Genomic DNA, 20,033 nt, shown 5'->3' on the forward strand with positions numbered 1-20,033 from the left:
TTTTGTTGCCTTTGTCTTTGGTGTAAAATCCAAAAAGTCATTGCCAAGACTAATGTCAAGGAGGTTTCTGCCTATGTTTCCTTTTAGGAGTTTTATAGTCTCACATCTTCCAATTAAGTCTTTAGTCCAGTTTGAGTTAATTTTTGTATATAGTGTAAGATAGTGGTCCAGTTTCATTCTTTGGCATGTGGCTGTCCAGTTTTCCCAGCACCACTTAATTGAAGACACTGTCCTTTCTCCATTGTATATTCTTGACGCACTTGTCATAAATTAATGAACTATATATGCACCAGTTTATTTCTGGGCTCTCTATTCTGTTCCATTGGTCTATATGTCTGTCTTTATGCCAGTATCATACTGTTTTGATTACTCTAGCTTTGTAATAGAGTTTGTAATAGAGTTTGAAATCAGGAAGCATGATGCCTCCAGCTTTTTTCTTCTTTCTCAAGATTGCATTGACTATTCAGAGTCTTTTGTGGTTTCATACAAATTTTAGGATTGTTTGTTCTATTTTTGTGAAAAATGTCATTGGAATTTTGGTAGGGATTGCATTGAATCTGTAGATTGCTTTGGTTAATATGGACATTTTAACAATTTTAATTCTTCTAATCCATGAGCACAGAATATCTATTTGTTTGTGTCTTCTTCAATGTCTTACAGTTTTCAATATATAGTTCTTTTACCTCCTTAGATGAATTTATTCCTAGATTATTTTTGGATACGAAGCTTGGTTGTTGATTTGAGATTTTCTTGTTTTTTAATATAAGCATTTAGAGCTATATATTTACCCCTCTGTACCTCTCTTCCCTGCAACCCATAAGATTTGGTATATTGTTTTTGTTTGAATTTGTCTCTAAGTATTTTCTAATTCTTGTAATTTATTTTTTGATTCATTGGTTGTTTGAAAGTGTGTTGCTTAGTTTCCACAATTTTGTGAAATTTCCAGTTTTCCTTCTGTTATTGCTTTCTAGTTTCATACTGTTGTGACTAGAGAAGATACTTTATGACATCTGTCTTTTAAAATCTATTGAGACTTGGGGCACCTGAGTGTCTCAGTAGGTTAACATCTGCCTTCATCTCAGGTCATGATCCCAGGGTCTTGGGATCGAGCCCTGCATCAGGCTCCCTGCGCAGTGGGGAGTCTGCTTCTCTCTCTCTCACTTCCCCTCCCCCTGTTCATGCTCTCTCTCTCTCTCTCTTTTTTTTTAAAGATTTTATTTATTCATTTGAGACACAGAGATACAGAGAGAGAGAGAGCTTGAGCAGGGGGAGAGGCAGAGGGAGAGGGAGTAGCAGGCTCCCCACTGAGCCAGGAGCCAGACGCAGGGCTTGATCCCAGTACCCTGGGATCATGACCTGAGCCAAAGGCAAACGCTTAACCATCTGAGCCACCCAGGTGCCCCTCTTTCTCTCTCTCTCTTGCTCACTCTCTCTCTCAAATAAATAAATAAATAAAATCTTTAAAAAATTTTTTTTACTACAAACTTAATTTGTAGCCTATCATATAGTCTCTCCTGGAAAATGTCGATGTGCACTTGAGAAAAATATGTGTTCTGTTGTTGGTTAGAACTTTCTGTATAGGTCTGTTAGATCTAGTTAGTCTATTGTTGTTTAAGCCTTCTATTTTTTTTTTTAACTTATCTTTGATCTGATTTTCTATCCATTATTGTGAGTGGGGTATTGAAGTCTCTAACTATTATTGTAGAACTATTTTTTTCCTTTAATTTTGTCAGTTTTTGTTTTATATATTTTGATGGTCTGTCATTAGGTGCATAAATGTTTATAATTATTATATCTTCTTGCTGTATTAAAGCTTTTATTAATATATAATGTCTTTTTGGGGTCTTTTGTAAACTTTTTTGATTTAAAGTTAATTTTGTCTGATATTAGTATAGATACCTCTGCTCTCTTTTGGTTACTACTTGTGTGGAATCTTTTTCTATCCCTTCACTTTCAGTCTATTTGTGTCTTTGTATAACATATACTTGGATTGTGTGCTTTTATTCATCATTCTAATCTCTGTTTTTGATTGGAGAGTTTACTCCATTCACATTTAAAATAATTTTTGATAAGGAGGGGCTTACATCTGTCATTTTGCTACTTGTTTTCTATCTTATAGCTTTATTGTCCCTCATTTCCTATATTACTGTCTTCTGTGTTTAGTTTAAATTCTTTTCTCATTTGCTCTTGTGTATATTCTATAGCTTCTTTATTTGTGGTTACCGTGGGGATTACATTTAACATCCTTAAGTTGTAACACTGTATTTTGAATTTACAGCAGCTTAACTTCAATAATATACAGCTTCTCTTTTACAGCTCTGTCCCCACCCCTTTCAGTTGTTGATATACAGAATGATGTCATTATACATTATGTGCCCCCAAACAAACTATTAATTATTTTAAATGTATTAGTCTCTTAAATTGAGGAAAACAAGACTTGGAGTTGTAAACCAAAGTTACAATAATACTAGCTTTTAGGCTAATAATTATTTTTTTCCTTTATATGTATGTCTTTTTTTTTTTTTTTTTTAAAGATTTTATTTATTTATTTGAGAGAGAGAGAATGAGAGACAGAGAGCATGAGAGGGAGGAGGGTCAGAGGGAGAAGCAGACTCCCTGCTGAGCAGGGAGCCCGATGCGGGACTCGATCCCGGGACTCCAGGATCATGACCTGAGCCGAAGGCAGTCGCTTAACCAACTGAGCCACCCAGGCGCCCCTATATGTATGTCTTTTAAATCATGTAGAATATTCAAAGTGTAGGGGTGCCTGGGTAGCTCAGTTGGTTAAGTGCTGGACTCTTGGTTTTTGCTCAGGTCATGATCTCAAGGTTGTGGGAATGATCCTTGTGTGAAGCCTAGCATGGAGCCCCACATTAGGCTCCATGCTCAGTGCGGAGTCGGCTGCAGATTTTCTCTCTCCCTCTTCCTCTGCCCCCGCCCTTTTTAAAAAAGCTCAATAAAAAGAAGATTAAAAGTGCAGTTACAAATAATCATTACAACAATACTAGCTTTAAAATTTGCCTATGTACTTACCTTTATTGAAATCTTTATTTCTCCATGTGGTTTCAAGTTACTGTCTGGTATCCTTTTATTTCACCTTGCAGAACTCCCTTAAGCATTTCTTTTTTTTTTTTAAAGATTTTATTTATTCATTTGAGAGAGAATGAGATAGAGAGAGCATGAGGGGGGGAAGGGTCAGAGGGAGAAGCAGACCCCCTGCTGAGCAGGGAGCCCGATGCGGGACTCGATCCCGGGACTCCAGGATCATGACCTGAGCCGAAGGCAGTCGCTTAACCAACTGAGCCACCCAGGCGCCCTCCCTTAAGCATTTCTTGCAGGGCAGGACTAGTGGTTTAATGACTCCCTCAGTTTTTGTTTATCTGGGGATATCTTAATTTTGCCCTCACTTTTGATGGGCAGTTTTGCCAGAGAAGGGATTTTTGGTTGACAGTTTATTTATTTTTTTTCTTTTAGCACTTTGAATATAGCAGCCTGCTGTCACCTGGCCTCCAAAGTTTCTGATGAGAAACCTGCTGGTTACATTTTTGATGATTCACTTCTCTCTTGCTGCTTTCATGATTCTCTCTTTGTTTTTATCTTTTGAAAGTTTGACTATAATGTGTCTCAGCGTGCATATCTTTGAGTTCATCTTACTTGAAGCTTGTTGAGCTTCTTGGATGTTTATATTCATGTTATTCATGATATTTTCTCTGCCCCTTTCTCTCTCTTCTCCTTCTGGGACTTCTAAAATGTATGTTGGTCTGTTTGATTTGTACCAGAGGTCCTTTGGGTTCTGCTGACTTTTCTTCAGTTTTTTTAAAATTTCTGTTCAGACTTGATAATTTCCATTGTCCTGTCTTCAAGTTCACTGATTCTTTCCTCTGCCTGATCAAAACTGCCTTTGAATCCCTCTAGTGAACTTTTCATTTCAATTATTGTACTTCTCAGCTCTAGAATTTCTTATTGGTTTCTTTTTAGGTTTTCTATGTATTGATATTCTGATTTTCTCCCATACATCTTTTTCTTGACTTTATCTTCATCTTCCTTTAGTTTTGTGAGCATCTTTAAAACAATTGTTTTAAAGTCTTTGGTATGTCTGCCATAAGGTTTTTTTCAGGGACAGTTTCTGTTGATTAATTTTTTTCCTTTGAATGGGTCATACTTTCCTGTTTCTTTGTATGCTTTGTGATTTTTTTGTTGTTGTTGTTCAATACTGGATATTTGAATCTAATATGTGGCAACTCTGAAAATCACATTTTTCCCTTCCCCTGTGTTTGCTGCTGTTTTTGAATGTCCTAGTCTTTCATGTCTGACTCCAAAAGGGTAAAGAAAGAAAAATGAGGGGGTGAGGCAGCTCTTTAGGCCCCTGAAAGTCACTACAGCCAAAAGGGGAGGGGATTGCATCACTGTGGGGAGGTGCAACAGCAATGTCTCCTCCACCTCTTTGCACCTCTGTGCCCAGAACTAGCAATCAGTGATCAGAGCATAGATCCCAGTATTTGGAGGACAGGGTCATTTTTGCTCACTCTGGCTCCCACAAGCTATGTGCAAGCTGCTCCAAGAACATGTGCACAGTGCCTGCCCTATGTCTGGGCATGTGAGATAGGTAACTACTGCTATGCTAGTTGCTGAGACCAGCCAATATTAACTGCAGATCTTTCCCTGGATGTTGTGAGCCTTCAAGAGACTGCAAAATTCTGAAATAGTTACACTGGACAGATTCTGTCTGTGTAATTATTGTCTAGTTTGGGAAGACAGATTCCTGGTGCTTCCTATTCCACCATCTTTTCAGAAACCTCTATTATATCTTTTTCTATAATATTACTCTTACAATGTTTCTGTGCTCTAACATTTTATTTGTTATGTAAATTTTGTTGACATACAGTGCAATATTGGTTTCTGGAGTAGAATTCAGTGATTCATCACTTACAAACAACAACCAGTGCTCATCACAAGAGCCCTCTTTAATACTCATCACCCATTTGACCCATCCCCTGCCAACCTCCTTCCATCAACCCTCAGTTTGTTCTCTATCATTAAGAATCACCTATGGCTTGTTTCCCTCTCTCCTTTTCTTCTTTTGTGCTCTAACATTTTAAATATCTTTTGTTAAAAGCATATAGCTGAATTTAAGAAAGTGCCAGTTTTGGAGCCTCTATTTTGTATTTTGTGAGGTATGTCACTTAGTGATTATTGACATATTTAGAATTAATTTTATCATCTTATTTTGTACTTCCATTTGTTCCATTTTTTCCTCTGATTTTTCTCCTTTCTCACTTTCCTTCAATTAATTTGATCAATTTTGTTTATTCTCTCCCCCTCCACTGGTTTAATAGCTATTTATTCTATAATTTCAGTGGTTTTCTTAAAGTGTATACATTTCTTAACAGATCTAAATCTAATCAATATCTATTCTCTGGGTAAACAACATAGGAAACTTAAATTACTTTAATTCCAGTTATCCCTCTCCAATCTTAGAGAGAGAAAAGATAGATTGCGGGCGTCTGGGTGGCTCAGTTGGTTAAGCGACTGCCTTCGGCTCAGGTCATGATCCTGGAGTCCTGGGATCAAGTCCCGCATCGGGCTCCCTGCTCGGCAGGGAGTCTGCTTCTCTCTGTGACCTTCCTCTCTCTCATGTTCTCTGTCTCTCATTCTCTCTCTCAAATAAATAAATAAAATCTTTAAAAAAAAAAAAGAAAAGATAGATTGCTTACAAATGAATGACAGTCTGATGGAAGATTTCTCATCAGCATCAACAGAAAACAGCTGTGAAATAATATCTTCTGAGACCTGAGGTAAACTGTTTACTTGAAGGTTATTAACCACCTGAAATATCATTTAAGAGCAAAACACACAGATCCTTTCTGAAAGAACACTAAGTGATGTACTTTAATCAGAAGAAAGCCAAATGCAGAAGAAAGAGGAGTGGGATATGAGAAACGATGTCGATCAAAGAGAAGGGGAACTGTATTGGTAAATTTTTATAAGCACTAACAATAAGATGTAATACTCAGAATAATCCTTAGTTGGCTCCTCATTTTTACAGATGGAGAAAAGAAGGGTGGAGAAGCTAACTATCAAACTTGTGTGAAGTCACACAGTTAGAGAAGACTACTGCTAGGAGAATGCACTCTTGTTCAGAAATGCCATGAGACTCAAAAAGCAATACTAGCAATCTGTGTTCATTGTTTGAGCTAACTTGTGACTCAGCGAATTCTTGGGTCTATGAGTTCTAGAATGTATAAGAAAAATTCACTCAGGTGTTATCCTTTGAATTGAGGAGAACATGGAGCAAGAAGACCCACTAAAGATAAATTGGGACAGTTTATCTTACTTGAAATCCCAGTTGTACAGAATGATTTTTCAGTCACTTTGCAGGATTACATAAACTTTGAGAAATATTAAATAACTGATGGCAATATGACCATATTAAGAAACAAAGGTAGAGGGGAGCCTGGCTGGCTCAGTTGGAAGAGCATGTGACTCTTGATCTTAGGGTCATGAGTTCAAGCCCCATATTGGGTGTAGAGATTACTTAAATAAATAAACTTAAAAAAAAAAGAAACAAAGGTGCTGACAGAGAAGCTGAATTGAATCAACAAAATTACTCTTTGTAAATAGCAAAACATAGACTTCCTCTGTATTCTAAACAATAAAACACATGTGGTGTTGTATTTTATTAAAAATCACCTGATTCGTTCTTCAACCAGGCTTACAAGCTACAATGTAATCTTTTAAAATTATAGGTAATTACAAGAAGGCACATTAAACCTCAGTTAATCACAGTTGTTTCAAAAATATGTCCTCTCTCTTAACAAAGCAGTAACCCAGCCAAAGCTTGGATAAACTGGCATTTCCCTAGATCACATGTTTCATTCCTAAACACAATGCCCCTTGTGTTTCTTTCAGGTGTCCATACTTTCTCTGAAAAATAGATCTCCCCTTCCAAAGCTTGAGTATTATCTGCTCTTTGTTTGAAAATAAATGCATTGTTCATGTGTGGACTAGTCGTGCAGGTGTTTTGCCTCTCTTTTCCCAGTCAGGCTGTTTCTTAAGCCTTTCATGAAATCAGTTCAGTTTAGTTAAACCTCTGACATTCACTTCTCATTGCCATTTCCCTTTATAACCATAATATAAGCCCCAAATTCAACCAGATCATCTTTCATTCCATTATGTTTACATTTTAAAAATTATCTCAGGAGTTGCCAACACTACATCTTTCTCAGTTCTTGAAGGCTAACTCCAGGGCAAGGCCAAAGTTCTGATCAGTTCAGGTTGCTTTCATTTTCCCTGAACTTCCAACTGCTGCCTTATGGTACAGATTTGATCCTGTCACTGGAAAGAACTCTCTGAAAGCTTTGCATGAAATTAAACTCCCTGAGGTGTAACCGAAATGAATAAAGCCACAGAAGCGTGTATTGAAACAACTGTTTTCCTGAGTGGGGCATGTGAAACACTGACATTCTTAACACAGTGAGGATTGGTATTGAATGTCAGGTAACTGGTTCTGTCTTCTGAAGTATAGGATTTCAATCCCTCCTTTTATTTTCAAACAATCACTTTCATGTTATTCCCTAGAGAATGAGGACGGTATGAATCTCAGATCACTGGATAAACTATAGCTGAAAAGGGAAAATGGGGGGGGGGCCGCAGAATTACTTAAAGACTTCATCTCTTCAGTGCAAAAGATAGTAATTGATATTACTTATCAAAGTGTAACTTGGAGTTTTAAACAATTTATTATTGTCATTCATGTCTCTAAATTTTTTGCATAATCCCCATTCTCTGTCATGTTCTGTAACTCAAGTGTACTTCAATAAAACAGTGCATATTTTAGCATTTCATTATTCTTATTGCTTTCATGGCTAGAGTTTTAAAAATTTCACCTTCCATTGTAAATGTTGGAAAGTTTATATGAAAATAGTGAATAATTATTCATTTTCATAGTGAATAAGAAGTAAAGAATCTATCTGCTTTACTTTTTCTAATTGCAGTATTTTGCTTAACAGTGTGCTCAATAATTTGTTGATTAAAGAATGTAACACACGTATAGTGTGTATTGTTTTTATGTCCAATTTTTCAAATGTGACTAATCTGAATTTAATTGTGAAACACATTATTCTGTTCTGAGTATCTGTAGAGTTCTTGTATAATGTTGTAACTTTGTTTTAAAAATGAGTACACATTTCTTCAGTTGTTTTAAAAAGCTGTTTTGTAGAAATTAGCAATCAATCTCAAAATCAATTTTGCTTTATATTTTGGAATTAATAATACTATAGAAGATTTTAGACCAGAGTTTGGTATTCATATTACGTATGGCAATTCTCTGAAACATGGTGGTGTATAGTTCATATGGACTGTACAATGGAAGTCAGCATTATGTGAAGATGTTAAGATTTTACTTATGAGGAGGTGCCATGATTCTGGCCTTAAAGAAAGTGTTAATCAAGACATTTCAGTATTTTGAGATTTTGATATCAATGGCTGAGGTGAATTTGCAAAACATAATCATAATATAGAACCTCCACTCAAGCATAATCTCTCCTTCACAGTTATGCTTAAACATAGGTCTATGATTTATACTTGAGCCGACTGATTTCAAAACTCTCTTTTTTTTTTTTAAAGATTTTATTTATTTATTTGACAGAGAGAGCGAGAGAGCACAAGCAGGGGGAACAGTAGAGGGGGAGGGAGAAGCAGGCTCCATGCCAAGCAGGGAGCCCGATGCAGGGCTCGATCCCAGGACCCTGAGATCATGACCTGAGCCAAAGGCAGACACTTAACCATCTGAGCCACCCAGGCACCCCAATTTCAAAACTCTTAATGCATATCCTTTTGGGACAGGTAAAGAAAGGTCTACCTCCTAGATATATGGGAAATAGTACTCTGAAACTTCTTGAGATGGAGAAAGGGAAAAACTCTATTTGCCCAGCAGCCTGGAGTTAAAATTTGCAAGTACAATTTATTCAAAATTTCTTAAGAGTTTATTTAAATTGCAAACACCACTGATAAATTGACTCAACAAATATTTTTTCCTTTTCAGCTTTTTTTTAAAGAATTTTTTTTTAAAGATTTTATTTATTTGACAGGGAGAGAGCAGGAGAGCACAGGCAGGGGGAGAGGCAGAAGGAGAGGGAGAAGCAGGCCCCCTGCTGAGCAGGGACCCTCCCCCCCCCAATGTGGGGCTCCATCCCAGGACCCTGGGATCATGACCTGAGCCGAAGGCAGTTACTTAACCAACTGGGCCACCGAGGCAGCCCATTCCTTTTCAACTTTATTGAGGAATAATTTATACCACAGTAAGGATGACTTGTCTCTTCTCATTTATTTGTTCAACCATTTATTCATATCAGTATGGATGCATGTATATTTATTTTATAATTTGGGATTATAATTCAATACCATGTTATTTGTTTTAGTGCTCAAATCATTCCAGCTTTGGCCACTGGGAGCTCTTTCTGGTTGGCTTCTGTGTCTCCTTGACATGCTCCATCTTTTTGTTTGTTTGTTTGTGTGAGCTTCCTTTCTGACACTACAAGAGATCCAAGTTTATCTTTTATTTTCTTTTCCCACCCCAATTCTAGAATCAGCCATTTCCCCAAGTATCCCTGGTTTCTTTTATTGGAAAATGGTATTTAGAAACCAAGATGTGGATGCCTGGGTTATTCTTTATTGCTGGGGTGTGGTTACCTCTCAGTGTTCAGAGTGAGATAAATATATATGTGTACATATTTATGCACATACAGCTATAATTGGTCTGTATATACCTGTATAAATATTAAGTTAAATATGAGTTCATATTAATGTCTCCAACTCTAATCCATTACCACAGGGTTCATTCTATCTTTCCTTGTTGTTTATCTGCAATATTCACCTTTGACAGTGAGAAACCTGGCTCATCTACCATCTGTTCATTTAACTGTTCAACCTTAGTATATGTGTAAAGCAGTGTTACAATGTTTTAGATGCAATTCTATGTCAAAATTTATTCTACCAAACGTTCACACTGGTATGCAAAGATACGTGGACAAGGATTCTCCCCTTTCCTTTCGGTTCCTTTTTTTAAAAAACCATATTAAATTATCTTTGATTTTTGAAAAACTTTTTATTGTGGACATTTTCAAGTGTATGCAATAGTAGAGGAAAAATTAATCTGAACCTTATGTGACCATAGTCCAACTCTTAATAATTTTAGTATTTTGCCTTTCATTTATTTGTCTTATTCTTTTAAAACAAATTTTAATGTAAATACCAGATATCATATCATCTAAGCCTATAAATAATTCAGTAAGTGTCTACAATCTCCAAAGATGGCCTACAGTGATAGCCACAATGCCATGATCATACCTTAAAAAATTAATAACTGTTCCCATATATGATACCAATCTATGGTCAAATTTTCCCAGTTCTGTGAAAAATGTCTTTTTTCTTTTTTTTTTTTATCTGAGAATGAGAGAGAGAACACGAGAGGAGAGAGGGTCAGAAGCTGAGCAGGGAGCCCCATGCGGTACTTGATCCTGGGACTCCAGGATCATGACCTGAGCTGAAGGCAGTCGCTTAACCAACTGAGCCACCCAGGCGCCCCTGAAGAATGTCTTTTATAGTTGCTTTGTTTGTATCAGTATCTGTGGCAGACAGAATAATACCCTTCTCCCCTCATTAAATGTCCATATCCTAATCCCTGAAACCTATGAATAAATTACCTTATATGGCAACAACAACTTTGCAGATATCATTAACTTAAGGATCCTGAGATGGGAATGTTGTCCTAGATTATCTGGGTATGCTCAATGTAATAACAAGGGTCCTTATATGAGAGAGGTAGGAAAGTCAGAGTTAGAGAAGAAGATGATGGCAAAGGCAGATGTTGGAGTGGTTCCATTGCTGGAAGGGGGCCATCAGCCAAGAAGTGGGAAAAGGCAAGGAACTGATTATCCCTAATAGCTTCCAGAAGAAATGCAGGCTCAATACCTTGATTTTAGCCCTGTAAGACCCATTTTTGGACTTCTGACCTCCAGAAGATAATAAGTTTATAAGATTTGTGTTGTTTTAGAGCACTAAGTTTGTGGTAATTTGTTACAGTGGCAATAGGAAAATACATGATCCAAAGTGTATATATTGCATTGGGTTGTTATATTAAGTTTCTTTTAATCTGTAATAATTCTACCTCTTTTTCTTTTCTAATTTGTTGAAGAAACTGGGTCATTCATCTGTAGAATCTTTGCACTCTGGACTTGGGCTCATTTTTGCCTCATGGTGTCATTTAACTTGTTCTTTGATACACTGTGTTTCCTAAAAATTGGTTTTAAGTTATAGAGCTTGTTTCTAATCGAGTTTGATTTGGGGCTAGGGTAGGATATTTCACAGATGATGCCTTGTGCTTCCTGTTATATCACATGAGGAGATAACTAACAGTTGTCTCATTGTTAGTACTGCTAGCCTGATCCACCCACTAGAAAACTTCCATTAATCTTTTATCTAGGGTTTTAGTATTAATTGATGATTGTTGCTTATGTCTGTAATTTACTAGGGGTTCCAAAATGGTAATGTATTATTACCTGAATTTCTATAAAGAAGAAGTTTCCCTCATCAACTATTTGGTTACTCTGGAATATATTTTATATAGGAAAGCAAGATAAATTCTTGATTCTTTTTCTTCACTCATAATTTTTCAGAATATTAAGTTTGTGTGCCTTAGGGAACTTCTAAGGTAATGATGAAGTTTTAAAAAATTAATTTAATTACAAATACACGGATTTATATGTATTTGTTGAGTTTTGTTTTGTTGTTGTTTTATTTGTTGTGTTTTAATCAGTTGGCGACATTATTTTTCATGTTCAAATTGTTCTTCTTTGGCCAGTGAAAACTCTTCAAGGTAACTCCTGTTCCTTTTGATGTTGCAAACAAGGTACTTTTGTTCTCTTGCCTTTTTCACTCTGTCCCCACCCCTGCCCCCAGAATATTATTTATATTTGTTTTTAGTTTAGCTTTTCATTAATTCAAATTGGAAATAAAAGGAAAGGAAGTGTGTGTATATTTTAGTATTCCTTCCTTTTACACAAAAGTTAACATACTATATACAATGATCTATACTTTATTTTTTCAGTTAATAATATCTTCCTGGGTGCCTGGGTGGCTCAGTCGTTAAGCGTCTGCCTTCAACTCAGGTCATGATCCCAGGGTCCTGGGATCGAGCCCCACATCGGGCTCCCTGCTCCGTGGGAAGCTTATTCTCTCTCTCCCACTCCCCCTGCTTTTGTTCCCTCTCTCACTGTGTCTCTGTCAAATAAATAAATAAAATCTTTTTTAAAAAAATCCTCCTGAGATTCCCTACATAAAAGCATATAGAGAGATGCCTCATTCCTTTTCACAGGTGCATAGTATTCCATGTTTAGATGGACCACAGCTTAGACAATCAGTTCCGTATTGATTAATATTTATGATGTTTTTATTCTTTGGTAAAGAACAGGAGAATCATTCCTCCATATAATTTGCTGTGATGTTTTAGAATTATTCCTCCTTGGGACTTGGCTTCTTCTTTAGTCAGTGAGTTGTGGGTCTGAGAACTGGCTCAGGTCTTAGAACCAAGTAAGGGATTGCAGCTTTTTATTTGTGTATGTAGTTACCTTCAGCCTCTTGTTTCATCCATCTTTGATTTCTTTTCATCATTTAGATTGAGCAATACTTTTGTTGGCTGCCTATTTAACTAGCCCCAAGGATACTGTGCTCTATTAAATGTATCTTTCTGTGGTTCAGGCCTCACCACCACCCGCTCCTCACCAACTTCCCACAATGAACTTGTTGTTCCTTGTGATAATTGTGCCCACCTTGCTTCTAGTAGCTTAGCTTCATCACCTAGCCTCTGTAATTTGGAAGCCTATTATCCCATTGCCATCAATAAGACTAGTTCTGTAACATTCTCTTTTACTCTCAGCTTTGACTATAGAGGACGGTCAACACTGAGCTTGTCCATCATTCTGGTGCTTATTCTTCATCACTTTGGAAAACAGTGGTCCTCTAGGCTGTCACATGGAACATATTTAGCTCTGAGTTTTTGGTTTTATACAGTATATCCCTCCTGGCCTATTTCTGAGTCTTTTGACCACTTTTTACAACATCCCCCAAGGCAATTCTGGCATTTCCACTTCACTTAGTGTCGGCCCTTGATTTTTCTGCCTCTAAGAGTTATCCTGTCAGTATCCTAGCACTGTCTCCTGGGGTTCTAGCCAACCTGCTAAATTCTTTATCCCAGGAGAGTGCTCCCATATTGAGAAACTGACCTTTGTCTAACCTGATGTTCCATTTCCACTGACCCATTACCCTTAGAATCCAGTCTTACATGTACTTTCCCAGCTCCTGCTGGTACACACTGGCTAGATCCTCCAGTTCCTTTAGCATGTGGTCCCGTTCATTACTCGGCAGGCCTAACACTTCCTCCAAGCAAGCATGGTGGGATGGAAGGCTAGTTTTTAACTGAGAGGAGTAGGCCATTTATCTAGGCCCAGAGGCTTCAAGGGGATGATCAGAGGTTTCAAGGTTTTTGAGTGAATTAACTCAGATATCCTCAGATCTCAACAGGGCTCTGACCATAACATCTTTCTCCACCAGGGACTTTGACATGTGAGACTTCGCAGAATGGAAAATTCACTTTTCTCTGGAATTCTGCAGCTCATAATTAAATCCTGAGCCTGATCCTCAGATTCTTCTGTCCTCTGCTTCCAGGGGATAAGAGTCTCTTTGTCTGCTACCCAGGAGGACTTCTGAGTTTTGAGTTTTACATTTCTCTTTAAATTAATAATTATCCTTAGCTTTTGATTGTATTTTTCTAGTTCATCAATGACACTCAACAACAGTGATTTGATTCTGTTGTCCTTATAATTAGTACTTCCACAAAAGCCTGAGGTATTGCAACTGTTAGTAAATTCCCTTCCACTATTGTCCCATTCCAGTTTACCACATGTATACTTTTAACAGTTGCAAATCCCATATTTGAGTCTGCTTCCTTGGACCATTCTGGCACCAACCAGTTGGGTTCCCTGGGAAACAGATTCTGAGCAGAGATTTACATGCAGGCAGTTATTGATGAGTGCTTTTGAGATCACAACCCTTGAAGGAGTTAAGTAGGTATCAGTAGCACTGGGCCTTGGGAAAAGTTGAACCACAGTGGAGTTGCACCAAAGGCCTCAGCCAATCCCCTGGAGAGCTCTGGGGCTAGATGATTCTTTAAAATTGTTTTTTCCTGAAGCAAGGGGGCAGAGTCCTTATACTCCTGAATAGAACAGTCACTAGATGTGGATTGGGAGGAGGCTCTTTTCAGCAAAAGATAATTTTTAGAGAAGATCTCAGCTGAGAACCATCTGCTGCCATACTCACAAGAGTGGGATCACCCACAGCCTATGTCATAAAGAAAGCATCTGGATAATCCACCACAACATCCAATATAGTATTTTTGCAAGTATATTTTTATAATAAATTCTTAAAAATGGAATTGCTTGGTTAATGGGAAAATGTAGATGTCATTTTGCTAGATATTGCCAGATTCTTCTCCATAGAGGTTGTATTATTTTGCATCCCTACCAGCAACATATAAGAATGCCCGTTTCTCCTCTGCCTTGCTGATAGGAGTACGTCTTCAAGCTTTTGGATTGTCACTGTGATAGGTGAGAAATGATATTTCAGTGTAGTTTTAATTGCAAATTATTTTTAATAGCAAAAACCTAGAAACAACTGAATATCCATCAACAGGGAACTGATTGATTAGATTATAGTAAGTACCTTCTATGTGGTAATACATTCTATGAGGTTGATCTATATGTACCACTATAGCAAAATCTCTAAGATATGTTAAATGAAAAACAATCTGTAGATCAATGTATAGAGTATAATCTCATTTGTGTATAAACAAAGGATAAATATATTTACATTTTTGAATTTGCATAGAAAATTCCTGGAAGACTACAAAAGAAAAACTATTATGGGAATAACTATTATGACTAGAAGTTGAAGAGAGGCATATTAATTGGGTAATTAAGCCAGAGAAACAGAACAAATTGGATATATATATACACACACACACACACACATATATTTATTTATTTATTTATATTTATTTAAATTCATATATATATATATATATATATATATAAAATTTAGTATAAGGAATTCACCCAGGTGATTATGGAGGCTGAGAAGTCCCACAATCTGCTGTCTGCCAGGTGGAGATTCAGGAAAGCTGGTGGTATAATTCAGTCTGAATTTGAAGACCTGGGCAGCAGGGAGCTAGTTGTAAATCCCAGTCCAAGGGCAAAAGAAGACTGATATTCCAACTCGAATTCTCTGGCAGAAAGGGGGATTTCTCCCTTCCTTTGCCTTTCTATTCTATTTAGACCCTCATTGAATTGAATGATGCCCACCCACATGGGAGGGCAATCTACCTTACTCAGGCTTCTGTTTCAAATGTTAATCCTATCCAGAAACACCTTCACAGACGTACCCATAATGGTTTTTTAAAAGATTTTATTTATTTATTTGAGAGCGAGAGAGAGAGCTAGTGGGGGAGGAACAGAGGGAGAGGAACAAGCACACTTTACACTGGGCGCAGAGCCCAACGCAGGGCTCGATCCCATGACCCTGAGATCATGACCTGAGCCGAAATCAAGAGTCGGACGCTTGACCGACTGAGCCACCCAGGCATCCCCACACTGATAATGTTTAATCAAATCATCTGTGCACCCTGTGACCTAGTCAAGTTGATACATAAAATTATCTATCATAAAGGATGAGGATACTTTTACTTTTCAGTTTATATCTTTCACTGCTGTTTGAAGTTTTTATGGCAATTGGTATTAATTTAATTTTTTAAAAATGATATTGCTATTCAACCAATGACCATTTTCCTCCAGATGTTTTTGCTCTCATTTTATGCTTAATCTACTTATTCAACCCTCTTAGAAAAGATAACAGCCACAGTTAGCCCCCCTGGCCCCAAGCACTGTGATTTAGACTCTTGACCAGACTCACAACATCCACTTAGCCTCAGTTCATCCCACTGTGGAGCTCCAGGATATCTAGGGATCATGGTAGCCCAAACAATGGCTAGGGTTGCGCTTTCTGTGCAATTAGTACAAAGCTGTTGTATTCTGAGGAATACGCAATACAGTTGTATTGGGGGAATGCCCAATACAGGGCAGAATGACTCACAATTATCCATCTTTGGACTGACTTAATTTCTGTTATTTGGTCAAATAAACCAACTTAGTGTGCAGTTGGTGGATATGGGTGTATCCGTTCTTTTCCCATTTTATACAGCATCATTTTCTCAGCAGCATAATGTCACTTTTGAAGGACACATTATGAAGCCCAATTTTATAGATGAACACTATGTCCACCAAAAAAGCTGATGAACTTGATGACCTTTTGAGTGAAATAATTCTTTGATTTGATTCTTAAACTAGTATTTGGAACTAAAATGTTTAGAAAGTTGCCTATAGGGACGCGTCGGTGGCTCAGTTGGTTAAGCGTCTGCCTTTGGCTCAGGTCATGATCCTGGGGTCCTGGGATGGAGTGCTGTGGGCTCCCTGCTCAGCGGGGAGCCTGCTTTTCCCTCTGCCTGCCGCTCCCCTGCTTGTGTGCTCTCTGTCTCTCTACCTCTCTCTTACAAATAAATAAATAAAATCTTAAAAAAAAAAGTAAATTGCCCATAATAAGTAAATAAATGGAGAAGATGCAGGTTAACAACTCTTACTTCCTTTCCCCTCAGTAATGCAGCAAACTAGGATTCCGATTTTAATAACTGATCTCAACCTAATTCTGATATCTCATCGTTTTTTTCCCCAGGTAAAGCAGAAAAAGTGCACATCATCCAAATATTAAATTAATAAAAAAATCTTAAAAAAAAACCCCAAATACTGTGTTTATTGAGTGGACAACTAAAAGCTAACATTAAGCTCCTGAGGGTATAAATTAGATAATTATAGCTTGACATGTTTCTTTTTCTTTTTTTTTTTAAGATTTTATTTACTTATTTGAGAGAGAGAGAGAGAGGGAGAGAGCGAGCATGAGCAGGGGGAGGAGCAGAGAGAGAAGCAGACTCCGCTGCTGAGCAGGGAGTCCGACCTGGGGTGTAATCCTAGGACCCGGAGATCATGACCTGAGCCGAAGGCAGACGCTTAATTGACTGAGCCACCCAGGAGCCCCGATGTTTCTTGAGAGCTTTTCATTTTTTATATAAATTAGGTGTCCTGAGATCTCTGTTGGAAATGGATATAAGTTTTTCACTATCAAACACAGATTAAGCCATTGTCTACAAGTTTTCCCAGCAGGTCATTCATTAATCTGATATGCTTTATTTTGTTTACATACTACAGGGTAAAATTTTAGCTCTGAGTTTTACATTCTGTTTCTTCTTTGCTAGGAAGAAACATTGTTTTCAACATAATGTCATTGTTAGCCTTTAATGGAAACACATTAAGGACCGGAAATAGCCAACTCTGTATTATAACTGGGCTATCCACTTCAGCCATATATTTCAGTTACTACAAGTCTTTTTTTTTTTTAAAGATTTTATTTTTTACACCCAACATCATCCAACATCACACACCCAACATCATACTCGAACTCACAATCTTGAGATCAAGAGTCACATGCTCTACTGACCTAGCCAGCCAGGCGCACATCCCATTTTTTTTTTTTTAAGATTTTATTTTTTTAAAGCAATCTCTACACCCAATGGGCAGTTATTACAAGTCTTGATTAATTATCCCACTCACCAGAACTTTTATTTTCTTATAGTCAGTATATTCATAAGCATCTGCTATAGATTTACCATTGAGACTGTCAATTTTCTAGATTTGCCTTCCCAGAGAGCATTCTAGGCTCTTGAACACTGGTATAAGGAAAAATTAAGGCTCTTTATTATTCTGCTTGTCAATACCCTCCTTGTAGGCACCAATTCTGGCCAGTGAGAGGCAGTCTAGACTAGACATTGCCTGAAGTTGGGGGCTTTAAAGGGGCTATTTTTGGGAGGTACTTTGAAAATGCGACAAACTTGTCTTTGCTTGCAGCAAGGCAACAAAATAAATCTTTTAGAATTCACACAGAAAAAAAAAAAAAGAACAAAAGAACTAATATCAGAGGCAGCTGTTTTCATGATAACAAGCCTGTTGTCTTCAAACCAGCTTCCATTGTTCTGTACTGGATGGCTTCCAATTGTACACTCCACCCTTCCTCTCTACCCTGCTTTGGGCTCTAAGAGTTTGACCTGTTTAGATGAAATCAGGTTTTCCAGGTGTGGCCTGGGGACTAATTAGAAATGCAGATTCTCAGGCCCTTCCCAGAGCTACTGAATCAGAACGCCTTGGGGTGGGTTCAGGATTCTGTTTTAACAAGGCAGCCTGCAGGTGCTTCTGATGCCTGGTAAGGTTTAAGAACCACTAGACTGCATGTTAAGCTCCCATATCTTGTGGCCTCTGGTAGAGCTTGGTCTGTGGGGAGCAGCAGTAGGAAATCTGAGGAAGGAAGGAAAGTGAGGTCTGAGCATTTATTTTCCCCGCTCCCTCCCTGTGAAGTCACCACCAGCTGACTATGTTCTTCTAATGGAGGCCACGGTTCCTTTCACAAGGCCTTCTGGACTGTTACCTTTTGCAAATCATCATGACCTCTCCCCGCCCTTTGGGCTCCTGCTGTTGCCCACCACTCAGGGTACTACTTTAACCCTCATTAGCTTCTCTAAAATCTGCTCACGCTTTCGAAAATAGTCCCTTGAATAAACTCTTTTCAGTTATCCTATATAATGTTTGAGGGTTCCTCGATCATGACTGATACCAGTTCCTAATGCCAATTTTTTGTGACATCCATGTAAATGACTTACTTTACATTCATGAATATCCACTCTTCCCTTACTTACTTCAGGAGGCTGTTAAGAGGGCTAACCAGTTCATGTGCTTGTCACGGTGCCTGGCTCACAGACCTGCAATATGTGGTAGTTGTATTTTATAGAGGCATCATCCACTGAACGTCTCCCCCCGAAAATCATTTGTTGAAACCTAATCCCCGAGGTGAGGGTATTTGGAGGTGGGCGTTTGGGAGGTAATTACATCATGATGGTGAAGTTCCCACCATGGGATTAGTGCCCTTTAAAGAGCGACCCCAGAGAGCTTTCTTGCTCTTCCTGCCATGTGAGGGCCCAGTAAGAAGGTGGTCATTCATGAACCAGGATGCAGCCTCCTCGCTACACATCAAATTTGCTGGCACTTGGCCCTTGGACGTCTAGTCTTTAGAACTGTGAGAAATAAATTTCTGTTGCTTATGAGCAACCCAGTCTATGCTATTTTGGTATAGCAGCCCAAATTGACTAAGACAAAAGGTGTTCACAGTGTCTTTGCTGTATGCAGTCATAAGGTATCAAAATGTTAATGTCTTCAGCACCATTGCCTTCTCTCACCCATTTCAGCAGTATTAAAGTTGATTTCTATACTGATTAACTGATTTCAGATGGAGGAATTATCAGAATCATAGAAGAGTTTAACAGTTTGGGATTCACTCGTTATTTAAATAGTAAAACCCGTTTTAAATGGTCTGACCTAAAATATCATTAAACTCAATAATTAAATAATGATTATTATCTTATTTATAAAATGTAGAATTTTTAAAAATGTAGAACGTTTTACTTATTTTTTTTAAAGGTTTTATTTATTTGACAGAGAGAGCGAGAGAGTACAAACAGGGGGAGCAGCAGACGGAGAGGGAGAAGCAGGCTCCCTTTTTAGCAGGGAGCCTGATGCGGGGCTCGATCCCAGGACCCCGGGATCACGACCTGAGCGGAAGGCAGATGCTTAACGACTGAGCCACCAAGACACCCCTGTTTTACCTACTATTTTTCCTTCCTTCCTTCCTTCCTTGCTTCTTTCCTTCCCTCCTTCCTTCCTCCCTCCCTCCCTTCTCCCCCTTTCCTTCCTTTCTTTCTTTCTTTCTTTCTTTCTTCCTTTCTTTCTTTCTTTCTTTCTTTCTTTCTTTCTTTCTTTCTTTCTTTCTTT

The sequence above is a fragment of the Neomonachus schauinslandi genome, chromosome 14 (genome assembly GCF_002201575.2).
Source record: "Neomonachus schauinslandi chromosome 14, ASM220157v2, whole genome shotgun sequence".
Classification (NCBI taxonomy): Eukaryota; Metazoa; Chordata; class Mammalia; order Carnivora; family Phocidae; genus Neomonachus; species Neomonachus schauinslandi.